Source organism: Pleurodeles waltl, chromosome 1_2, assembly GCF_031143425.1.
Source record: "Pleurodeles waltl isolate 20211129_DDA chromosome 1_2, aPleWal1.hap1.20221129, whole genome shotgun sequence".
NCBI lineage: Eukaryota > Metazoa > Chordata > Amphibia > Caudata > Salamandridae > Pleurodeles > Pleurodeles waltl.
The window spans coordinates 713,032,205-713,045,026 of record NC_090437.1 but is presented as its reverse complement, the minus strand read 5'-3'; positions in this window follow the sequence as shown (position 1 = coordinate 713,045,026).

Below are 12,822 nucleotides of genomic sequence, written 5' to 3'. Positions count from 1 at the left end.
CTGCTTGCCAGCTTGTGTGTGCTGGTGGGGAGAAAATGACTAAGTCGACATGGAACCCCCCTCAGAGTGCCAAGCCAACCTCACACTGCCTATGGCATAGATAAGTCACCCCTCTAGCAGGCCTTACAGCCCTAAGGCAGGATGCACTATACCACAGGTGAGGGCATAAGTCCATGAGCACTATGCCCCTACAGTGCCTAAGCAAAACCTTAGACCTTGTAAGTGCAGGGTAGCCATAAGAGTATATGGTCTGGGAGTCTGTCATACACGAACTCCACAGCACCATAATGGCTACACTGAAACCTGGGAAGTTTGGTATCAAACTTCTCAGCACAATAAATGCACACTGATGCCAGTGTACATTTGTTTGTGAAATACACCCAGAGGGCATCTTGGAGATGCCCCCTGAAAACATACCCGACTTCCAGTGTGGGCTGACTAGTTTTTGCCAGCCTGCCACACACCAGCCATGTTGCTGGACACATGGGGAGAGTGCCTTTGTCACTCTGTGGCCAGGAACAAAGCCTGTACTGGGTGGAGGTGCTTCTCACCTCCCCCTGCAGGGACTGTAACACCTGGCAGTGAGCCTCAGAAGCTCACCCCCTTTGTTAAAGCGCCACAGGGCATCCCAGCTAGTGGAGATGCCCGCTCCTCCGGCCACTGCCCCCACTTTTGGTGGCAGGGCTGGAGGAGATAATGAGAAAAACAAGGAGTCACTCCCCAGTCAGGACAGCCCCTAAGGTGTCCTGAGCTGACTTGACTCTTACTTTTAGAAATCCTCCATCTTGCAGATGGAGGATTCCCCCAATAGGATTAGGGATGTGCCCCCCTCCCCACAGGGAGGAGGCACAAAGAGGGTGTAGCCACCCTCAGGGCCAGTAGCCCTCCTAAACACACCCCTAAATTGAGTATTTAGGGGCTCCCAGAACCGAGGAAGAGAGATTCCTGCAACCTAAAGAAGAAGGAGGACTGCTGACCTGAAGCCCTGCAGTGAAGACGGAGACGACAACTGATTTGGCCCCAGCCCCACCGGCCTGTCTCCCTACTTCGAAAAAAACTGCAACAGCGACGCATCCAACAGGGTCCAGCGACCTCTGAAGCCTCAGAGGACTACCCTGCATCTAAAGGACCAAGAAGCTCCCGAGAACAGCGGCCCTGTTCAATAAACTGCAACTCTTTGCAACAAAGAAGCAACTTTTAAAGACCACACATTTCCCACCGGAAGCGTGAGACTTTCCACTCTGCACCCGGCTCGACCTGCGGAAACTTAACACTACAGGGAGGACTCCCCAGCGACTACAAGCCCGTGAGTAGCCAGAGTTGACCCCCCTGTGCCCCCACAGCGACGCCTGCAGAGGAAATCCAGAGGCTCCCCCTGACCGCGACTGCCTGCTTCAAGGAACCAGACGCCTGGAAACCACACCGCACTTGCAGCCCCCAGGACCTGAAGGAACTGAACTCCAGTGCAGGAGCGACCCTCTGCCTAGCTCAGGTGGTGGCTGCCCCGAGGATGCCCCCCCTGTGCCTGCCTGCATTGTTGAAGAGACCCCCGGGTCTCCCTATTGATTCCTATTGAAAACCCAACACCTGTTTGCACTCTGCACCCGGCTGCCCCTGTGCCGCAGAGGGTGTACTTTCTGTGCCTGCTTGTGTCACCCCCCCTCTCCCCCCCCCAGTGCCCTACAAAACCCCCCTGGTCTGCCCTCTGAAGTCGCGGGTACTTACCTGCTGGCAGACTGGAACCGGGGCACCCCTATTTCCATTGAAGCCTATGTGTTATGAGCACCACTTTGACCTCTGCACCTGACCGGCCCTGAGCTGCTGGTGTGGTAACTTTGGGGTTGCCTTGAACCCCCGACGGTGGGCTACCTTGGACCCAACTTTGAACCCTGTGTTTTACTTACCTGTAAACTTAACCTTTACTTACTTCTCCCAGGAACTGTTGATTTTTGCACTGTGTCCACTTTTAAAATAGCTTATTGCCATTTTTGGTCAAAACTGTACATGCTAGTGTGATTACTCAAAGTTCCTAAGATACCTGAGTGAAATACCTTTCATTTAAAGTATTGATTGTAAATCTTAAACCTGTGGTTCTTAAAATAAACTAAGAACAGATATTTTTCTATATAAAAACCTATTGGCCTGGAATTGTCTTTGAGTGTGTGTTCCTCATTTATTGCCTGTGTGTGTACAACAAATGCATAACACTACCCTCTGATAAGCCTACTGCTCGACCACACTACCACAAAATAGAGCATTAGAATTATCTCTTTTTGCCACTATCTTACCTCTAAGGGGAACCCTTGGAGACTCTGCACACTATTTTTTACTTTGAAATAGTATATACAGAGCCAACTTTCTACACACCGCATCTCCGCTCATAAAACAAAAAATAAAATGCTTTTTAGCCCTGAGGGGTCCCTTTGCAACCCCACCACCAGAGATAAAGGGACATGTTGTTGTACCCGGCCCCTTTGCTTTATTTTTTACTTTTTTTGGGACTCTGCTGAGACCGAGTCCCAAGATGACTGAAAACACTTCAATGACTTCTGCTGCTGAAGCGTTATCAGCCAATCCGATCTCAGCACGAGATCGGAGGGGGTCTCAAATTCTTTGCGCCCCTAGATATACAAATGTGTTTTCCCCTTAATTTCTCAAAAACTACTGAACAGAATTACACCAAACCAAAAAAAGCACTCCTTGTGGACCAGGACCTAGCTTCCTTCCAAATTTGGTGGAATTCCATCTGGTATTTTTTGCACTATTGCTGTTCAAAATCCCTATGGAATAATGAATGGGGAAAAAATGTTTTGGGACCTTCCTTTTTTTCTCGCCCCGAGCTGACTGGACTGGAAATCTTATTTTGGGAAAGTTTTGTGAAGATTTTTCAAGCAGCCCCAGAAATATAGGCAAGTAAAAAAACACTTTTTATATCAGAACTAGGACCTAACTATAACTACCTAGTGCGCCTGTCACTAGGTAATGTGGGGTGTGTGTGTGTGTGTGTGTGTGTATATGTATATATATATATATATATATGTGTGTGTATATATATATATATATATATATATATATATATATATATATATATATGTTCGATGGCATGTGTAGCTGCAGATACACATGCTTTGCACATCCCGCCATCTAGTGTTGGGCTCAGAGTGTTACAAGTTGTTTTTCTTCGAAGAAGTCTTTTCGAGTCACGAGATCGAGGGACTCCTCCCCTTTCAGCTCCATTGTGCATGGGCGTCAACTCCATCTTAGATTGTTTTCTTTCCGCCATCGGGTTCGGACGTGTTCCTTTTCGCTCCGCGCTTCGGTTCGGAAAGTTAGTGAAAGTCTCGGAAAATTCGACGGTATTGTTTGCGTTCGGTATCGGGTTAGTTACAAAAGATCGACACCGAATTTGGAAGAGCTCCGGTGGCCGTTCGGGGTTTTCGATACCACGGCGGGGCCTGGTCTGCCCGACCACGTGCGTCTTCAAGGCTAATGGAACAGACCCCATTCCGCTTCTGCCCCGAATGTCACAACAAGTATCCTTATACAGATCAGCATCTGGTCTGTAATTTATGCCTGTCTCCAGAACACAAGGAGGATACTTGTGAGGCCTGTCGAGCATTTCAGTCCAGAAAGACTTTGAGGGACCAAAGAGCAAGAAGACTACAGATGGCATCGGTGCCGACAGGACAAAAACAGATGGAAGAAGAAGAGGAAGCCTTCTCCATCGAGGATTCAGACTCGGAAGAGGTCGAACCTGAACAGAAAACCGTGAGTAAGACGTTGATACACAAAACTCACGCAAAGACCATAAAAGCCAAGGGGACGCCACCGCCAGCAGGCCATGGCTTAACCCGAAAAAAAGGTGACCGCGCATCGGCACCGAAAAAGGGCATGCATGTGTCGAAGTCATCCTAGTCCGGTCAAGATACTGGCACAGAGCAGACACGACCCCGAGACACCGGGTCAGAGCAATTTCTGCACCGAGGCAAGTCGGCACCGAGAGATCACGACGCCGAAAAGCAAAAAAGTGTCGTCTGAGCCGAAAAAGGCAGCAGAAAAAGTTTCGGTACCGAAACATCCGGCCTCGGAACCGAAAACAAGTTCCTACACAGAGGAACAAGGCCTGTCCTCACAAATGAAAACACATAGATTTGGACAGAAACTAGAGTCAATGGAGCCAGATTACACACAAAGAAGGCTCCACATCCAAAAAGAAACAGGGAAGATCAGTACTCTCCCTCCTATTCGGATGAAACGAAAACTTGCCTTCCAAGACAAAGACAAGCAGCCACAGGCAAAGGTGGCTAAACAAGTAACCCCGCTACCATCTCCACAACGCTCTCCACAGCCATCACCGGTAGCCACTCCACCAATGATGCAATCCCCAACTCATACAGGGATGAGTCAGGATGATCCAGACGCGTGGGATCTTTATGATGCGCCAGTGTCAGATAACAGTCCCGACTGTTATCCAGCCAGACCGTCACCACCTGAGGACTCTGCCGCCTACACACAGGTGGGGTCAAGGGCAGCGGCGTTTCATAATGTTAGCCTACATACAGAGCCAATTGAAGACGACTGTAGGAGGCTGGACTGGCTTGTAGTGAGTACCAAGGGGTACTTGCACCTTGCCCCAGGCCCAGTTATCCCTTATTAGTGTATAGGGTGTCTAGCAGCTTAGGCTGATAGATAATGGTAGCTTAGCAGAGCAGCTTAGGCTGAACTAGGAGACGTGTGAAGCTACTACAGTACCACTTAGTGTCATATGCACAATATCATAAGAAAACACAATACACAGTTATACTAAAAATAAAGGTACTTTATTTTTATGACAATATGCCAAAGTATCTTAGAGTGTACCCTCAGTGAGAGAATAGGAAATATACACAAGATATATATACACAATAGCAAAAATATGCAGTATAGTCTTAGAAAACAGTGCAAACAATGTATAGTTACAATAGGATGCAATGGGGAAACATAGGGATAGGGGCAACACAAACCATATACTCCAGAAGTGGAATGCGAACCACGAATGGACCCCAAACCTATGTGACCTTGTAGAGGGTCGCTGGGACTATTAGAAAATAGTGAGAGTTAGCAAAATAACCCTCCCCAAGACCCTGAAAAGTGAGTGCAAAGTGCACTAAAGTTCCCCTAAGGACAAAATAGTCGTGTTAGAGGGAAAATGCAAGGAAAACACAAATCAGCAATGCAACAACGATGGATTCCTGACTGAGGGTACCTGTGGAACAAGGGGACCAAGTCCAAAAGTCACAAGCAGCTCGGAGATGGGCAGATGCCCAAGAAATGCCAGCGGTTGGTGCAAAGAAGCTCTTACTAGGCTGAAGAACTGTGAATACTGCAGGAACGACAAAGGCTAGAGACTTCCCCTTTGGAGGATGGATCCCCCACGCCTTGGAGAGTCGTGCAGAAGTGTTTTCCCGCCGGATGGACGCCAACAAGCCTTGCTACACGCAAATCGTGCGTTTGGCGTTTTTGGACGCTGCTGGGGCCCAGGAGGGACCAGGAGGTCGCAAATTGGACCTGCAGAGAGAGGGGACGTCGAGCAAGACAAAGAGCCCTCACTGAAGCAGGTAGCACCCGGAGAAGTGCCAGAAACAGGCACTACGAGGATGCGTGAAACGGTGCTCGCCGAAGTTGCACAAAGGAGTCCCACGTCGCCGGAGACCAACTTAGAAAGTCGTGCAATGCAGGTTAGAGTGCCGTGGACCCAGGCTTGGCTGTGCACACAGGATTTCCGCCGGAAGTGCACAGGGGCCGGAGAAGCTTGCAAAGTCGCGGTTCCCAGCAATGCAGCCCAGCGAGGTGAGGCAAGGACTTACCTCCACCAAACTCGGGCTGAAGAGTCACTGGACTGTGGGGGTCACTTGGACGGTGTCGCTGGATTCGAGGGACCTCGCTCGTCGTGCTGAGAGGAGACCCAAGGGACCGGTAATGCAGCTTTTTGGTGCCTGCGGTTGCAGGGGGAAGATTCCGTCGACCCACGGGAGATTTCTTCGGAGCTTCTGGTGCAGAGAGGAGGCAGACTACCCCCACAGCATGCACAAGCAGGAAAACAGTCGAGAAGGCGGCAGGATCAGCGTTACAGAGTTGCAGTAGTCGTCTTTGCTACTATGTTGCAGGTTTGCAGGCTTCCAGCGCGGTCAGCGGTTGATTCCTTATCAGAAGGTGAAGAGGGAGATGCAGAGGAACTCGGCTGAGCTCATGCATTCGTTATCTGAAGTTTCGACAGAGACCCTAAATAGCCAGAAAAGAGGGTTTGGCTACCTAGGAGAGAGGAAAGGCTACTAACACCTGAAGGAGCCTATCACAAGGAGTCTCTGACGTCACCTGGTGGCACTGGCCACTCAGAGCAGTCCAGTGTGCCAGCAGCACCTCTGTTTCCAAGATGGCAGAGGTCTGGAGCACACTGGAGGAGCTCTGGACACCTCCCAGGGGAGGTGCAGGTCAGGGGAGTGGTCACTCCCCTTTCCTTTGTCCAGTTTCGCGCCAGAGCAGGGGCTAAGGGGTCCCTGAACCGGTGTAGACTGGCTTATGCAGAATTGGGCACCTCTGTGCCCAACAAAGCATTTCCAGAGGCTGGGGGAGGCTACTCCTCCCCTGCCTTCACACCATTTTCCAAAGGGAGAGGGTGTCACACCCTCTCTCAGAGGAAGTTCTTTGTTCTGCCATCCTGGGCCAGGCCTGGCTGGACCCCAGGAGGGCAGCTGCCTGTCTGAGGGGTTGGCAGCAGCAGCAGCTGCAGTGAAACCCCAGGAAGGGCAGTTTGGCAGTACCAGGGTCTGTGCTACAGACCACTGGGATCATGGGATTGTGCCAACTATGCCAGGATGGTATAGAGGGGGCAATTCCATGATCATAGACATGTTACATGGCCATATTCGGAGTTACCATGGTGAAGCTACATATAGGTAGTGACCTATATGTAGTGCACGCGTGTAATGGTGTCCCCGCACTCACAAAGTTCAGTGAATTGGCTCTGAACAATGTGGGGGCACCTTGGCTAGTGCCAGGGTGCCCTCACACTAAGTAACTTTGCACCTAACCTTTACCAGGTAAAGGTTAGACATATAGGTGACTTATAAGTTACTTAAGTGCAGTGTAAAATGGCTGTGAAATAACGTGGACGTTATTTCACTCAGGCTGCAGTGGCAGGCCTGTGTAAGAATTGTCAGAGCTCCCTATGGGTGGCAAAAGAAATGCTGCAGCCCATAGGGATCTCCTGGAACCCCAATACCCTGGGTACCTCAGTACCATATACTAGGGAATTATAAGGGTGTTCCAGTAAGCCAATGTAAATTGGTAAAAATGGTCACTAGCCTGTCAGTGACAATTTGAAAGTAATGAGAGAGCATAACCACTGAGGTTCTGGTTAGCAGAGCCTCAGTGAGACAGTTAGGCACCACACAGGGAACATATACATGCACACCTATGAGCACTGGGGCCCTGTGTGACAGGGTCCCAGTGACACATACATATAGGCCACAAACCTATGAGCACTGGGGTCCTGACCAGCAGGATCCCAGTGACACATAACAAACATACTGAAAACATAGTGTTTTCACTATGAGCACTGAGGCCTGGCTATCAGGATCCCAGTGAGACAGTGAAAACAGTGACAAACACCCTGACATACACTCACAAACAGGCCAAAAGTGGGGGTAACAAGGCTAGAAAGAGGCTACCTTCTCACAACGACTTTCTATTTAACACACTGTCGTCCACACGTAGCCAGTACCAGAGCCTCCCCATGCTACCTGGAATGCTAAAACACTCCAAACAAGTGTTTGAAGAGCCTGTCAAAGGAAGGGCAATAACTCCAAGGGTGGAGAAAAAATATAAACCGCCACCAACAGACCCTGTGTACATCACACAACAGTTAACACCAGACTCTGTGGTAGTAGGTGCAGCAGGCAAGAGGACGAACTCACAAACCTCAGGAGATGCACCACCTCCAGACAAGGAGAGTCGTAAGTTCGATGCGGCTGGGAAAAGAGTGGCGGCACAAGCAGCCAACCAATGTGCGCATTGCCAATTCACAAGCCTTGTTGGCGAGATATGACAGGGCTCATTGGGAAGAAATGCGACATTTTATAGAACATTTGCCCAAGGAGTTTTAAAAAAGAGTGCAACAAGTGGTAGAGGAAGGACAGTGCATCTCGAACAATCGGATACGGTCAGCAATGGATGCAGCAGACACAGCAGCTAGGACTGTCAATACAGCAGTAACAATAAGGAGACATGCATGGCTGCGTACATCTGGATTCAAGCCGTAAATACAACAAGCCGTGCTGAATATGCCATTTAACGGACAGCAGTTGTTTGGGCCGGAGGTGGACACTGCTATCGAGAAACTTAAAAAAGACACTGATACGGCCAAAGCCATGGGCGCACTCTACTCCCCACAGAGCAGAGGCACATTTCGAAGATCACAATTTCGAGGGGGGTTTCGAGGACAAAGCACTGAACCCACAACCTCACAAACAAGGCCCACTTATCAGAGCCAATACCAGCGGGGAACTTTTTGGGGACAATATAGAGGGGGACAATTCCCAAAGAATAGAGGGAAGTTCCAAAGTCCCAAAACTCCACAAAACTAACAATGACTTACATGTCACAAATCTCCAACACACAACACCAGTGGGGGGGAGACTAACCAAGTTCTACAAAAACTGGGAGGAAATAACAACAGACACGTGGGTCCTAGCCATTATTCAGCATGGTTATTGCATAGAATTTCTAGAATTCCCTCCAAATGTCCCACCGAAAACACACAACATGTCAAAACAACACATAGATCTTCTACAACTAGAAGTTCAGGCGTTGTTGCAAAAAGATGCAATAGAGTTAGTACCAATTCATCAGAGAGGAAGAGGCGTCTACTCACTGTACTTTCTCATACCCAAAATAGACAAAACTCTAAGACCTATATTAGATCTCAGAACATTAAATATCTACATCAAATCAGATCACTTTCACATGGTGACACTGCAGGACGTAATCCCATTGCTCAAACAACAAGATTACATGACAACATTAGACCTAAAGGATGCGTACTTCCATATACCGATCCATCCTTCACACAGAAAGTACTTAAGGTTTGTATTCCAAGGGGTACATTACCAATTCAAAGTGTTGCCATTCGGGATAACAACTGCGCCAAGAGTTTTTACAAAATGCCTGGCAGTAGTGGCTGCTCATATCAGAAGACAGCAAATACATGTGTTCCCGTACCTAGACGATTGGTTAATAAAAACCAACATGTAGGAACGGTGCTCACAACACACAAAGTATGTCATAGAAACCCTTCACAAACTAGGTTTCTCACTCAACTACAAGTCACACCTTCAGCCGTGTCAAGTACAACAATACTTAGGAGCAACAATCAACACAACAAAAGGGATTGCCACTCCAAGCCCACAAAGGGTACAAGCATTTCACAATGTAATACAGGCCATGCACCCAAAACAAAAGGTACAGGTCAAAATAGTGATGAAACTACTAGGCATGATGTCCTCATGCATAGCCATTGTCCCAAACGCAAGATTGCACATGCGGCCCCTACAACAATGCCTAGCATCACAATGGTCATAGGCACAGGGTCAACTTCAAGATCTAGTGTTGATAGACCGCCAAACATACACCTCGCTTCAGTGGTGGAACACTATAAATGTAAACAAAGGGCGGCCTTTCCAAGACCCAGTGCCTCAATACGTAATAACAACGGATGCCTCCATGATAGGTGTGGGGAGCACACCTCAACCAGCACAGCATACAAGGATAATGGGACCCTCAACAGAGACAGTTTCACATAAATCACTTAGAATTACTGGCAGTATTTCTCGCGTTGAAAGCTTTTCAACCGATAATAACACACAAACACATTCTTGTCAAAACAGACAACATGACAACTATGTATTATCTGAACAAACAGGGAGGAACACACTCAACACAGTTGTGTCTCCTAGCACAGAAAATTTGGCTTTGGGCGATTCACAACCACATTCGCCTAATAGCGCAGTTCATTCCAGGAATTCAAAACCATTTAGCAGACAATCTCTCTCGGGATCACCAACAGATCCACGAATGGGAGATTCAACCCCAAATACTAAACACTTACTTCCAAAGATGGGGAACACCACAAAAAGATCTATTTGCAACAAAAGAAAACGCAAAATGCCAAAACTTCGCATCCAGGTACCCACAGGATCAGTCTCAGGGCAATGCATTATGGATGAGTTGGTCATGGATATTTGCATACGCTTTTCCCCCTCTCCCACTCCTTCCATATCTAGTAAACAAATTGAGTCAAAACAAACTCAACCCCCTTCTAATAGCACCAACTTGGGCAAGACAACCCTGGTACACAACACTACTAGACCTTTCAGTAGTGCCTCATGTCAAACTGCCAAACAGACCAGATCTGTTAACTCAACAAAAACAACAGATCAGACACCCAAATCCAGCATCACTGAATCTAGCAATTTGGCTCCTGAAGTCTTAGAATTCGGACATCTAGACCTTTCACATGAATGTATGGAGGTCATAAAACAAGCTAGAAAACCTACAACAAGACATTGCTATGCAAATAAATGGAAACGATTTGTTTATTACTGCCATAATAATCAAATTCAACCCTTACACGCATCTGCAAAAGATATCGTAAGCTACTTACTGCACTTACAAAAGTCAAAGCTAGCTTTTTCATCCATTAAAATACATCTCACCGCAATTTCAGCTTATCTGCAAATTACGCATTCGACTTCACTCTTTAGGATCCCAGTCATAAAGGCTTTTATGGAGGGCCTAAAAAGAATTATACCACCAAGAACACCACCAGTACCTTTGTGGAACCTCAACATTGTCTTAACACGGCTCATGGGTCCACCGTTTGAACCCATGCACTCATGTGAGATACAATATTTAACGTGGAAAGTTCCGTTTCTAATTGCCATCACATCTCTAAGAAGAGTAAGTGAAATACAGGCATTTACCATAAAGAACCCTTTATTCAAATACACAAGCATAAAGTAGTTTTACGAACTAATCCAAAGTTCTTACCAAAAGTCATATCACCGTTTCACTTAAATCAAACTGTAGAATTACCAGTGTTCTTTCCAGAACCAGATTCGGTAGCTGAAAGAGCAGTACATACATTAGACATCAAAAGAGCTTTAATGTACTACATTGATAGAACAAAACAAATACGGAAAACAAAACAACTGTTTGTTGCTTTTCAAAAACCTCATACAGGAAATCCAATTTCTAAACAAGGCATTGCTAGATGGATAGTTAAGTGCATTCAAACCTGTTACCTTAAAGCAAAAAGAGAACTGCCTATTACACCAAAGGCACACTCAACTAGAAAGAAAGGTGCTAATATGGCCTTTCTAGGAAATATTCCAATGACCGAAATATGTAAGGCAGCCACATGGTCTACGCCTCATACATTTACCAAACACTACTGTGTAGATGTTTTAACGGCACAACAAGCCACAGTAGGTCAAGCAGTACTACTAACATTGTTTCAAACAACTTCAACTCCTACAGGCTGAACCACCGCTTTTGGGGAGATAACTGCTTACTAGTCTATGCCCAGCATGTGTATCTGCAGCTACACATGCCATCGAACGGAAAATGTCACTTACCCAGTGTACATCTGTTCGTGGCATTAGTCGCTGAAGATTCACATGCGCCCACCCGCCTCCCCGGGAGCCTGTAGCCGTTTAGAAGTTGATCCTGAACATTTATAAATTTTTTAATATATTACTTTAAACTACATTATGTATATACGTATTCACTCCATTGCATGGGCACTATTACTAGCGTACACAACTCCTACCTCACCCTCTGCGGGGAAAACAATCTAAGATGGAATCGACGCCCATGCACAGTGGAGTCGAAATGGGAGGAGTCCCTCGATCTCGTGACTCGAAAAGACTTCTTAGAAGAAAAACAACTTGTAACACTCCGAGCCCAACACCAGATGGCGGGATGTGCACAGCATGTGAATCTGCAGCGACTAATGCCACGAACAGATGTACACTGGGTAAGTGACATTTTCCATATATATATATATATATATGCGTATATATATATATTTTAAAAAAAAATTGTTGCAAATTAAATAAATAAAATGTGTTATCATTTGTGTTTGTTTGATGAAATGCTTGTTTCTGTATTTTGTGTGTATTGTTTTTCCATTCAAATCAAGAGTGTTTAGGCTGCGTCCCCTGCTTCCATTAATGACTCCAGGGGGGAAGTGGTGGGTTTGGGAAATGGGGGTAGAGCCCGGATTCTAGTAATGATTCTGTGGGGGGCCCTGGATTCCTTTAATGATAAAGTGGGGGTCCACAGAAGTCAAAGGGTTGGGAACCACTGATCCAGTGCCTTAAAAAAGTACCCCACATCATCCCCCATCTGCTGAGACAGTATCTCACTGCCTTTCAAACTCAACCTACCCTCCTCTGGGGTTACTCCATACTTCCTAACAAGGGCTTCCTCCGTGGGAGTACATGGTTCACTGTCACTCCCTTCTAGAGCCAATAGTGTTCCTCCCACCACCAGGAATATGATTCCCTGTGCCAATTCCCCAATCCACCTCGGGACCCTGTGCACTTCTTGAGCTCCCTCATATGCCTGAGCCCACTGGTGTACTCACCCCTCATTAGAAATCAAGTCTCTGGGTACGTGGACCTTTTCTTCAGTACTGGACATGGCACTTTCACTGCCACCGTCTGAGCTGAACTGAGCCCCCCTTGCTTTCAAGTCCAGCTCCTTCAGACTGAGCTCATGAGT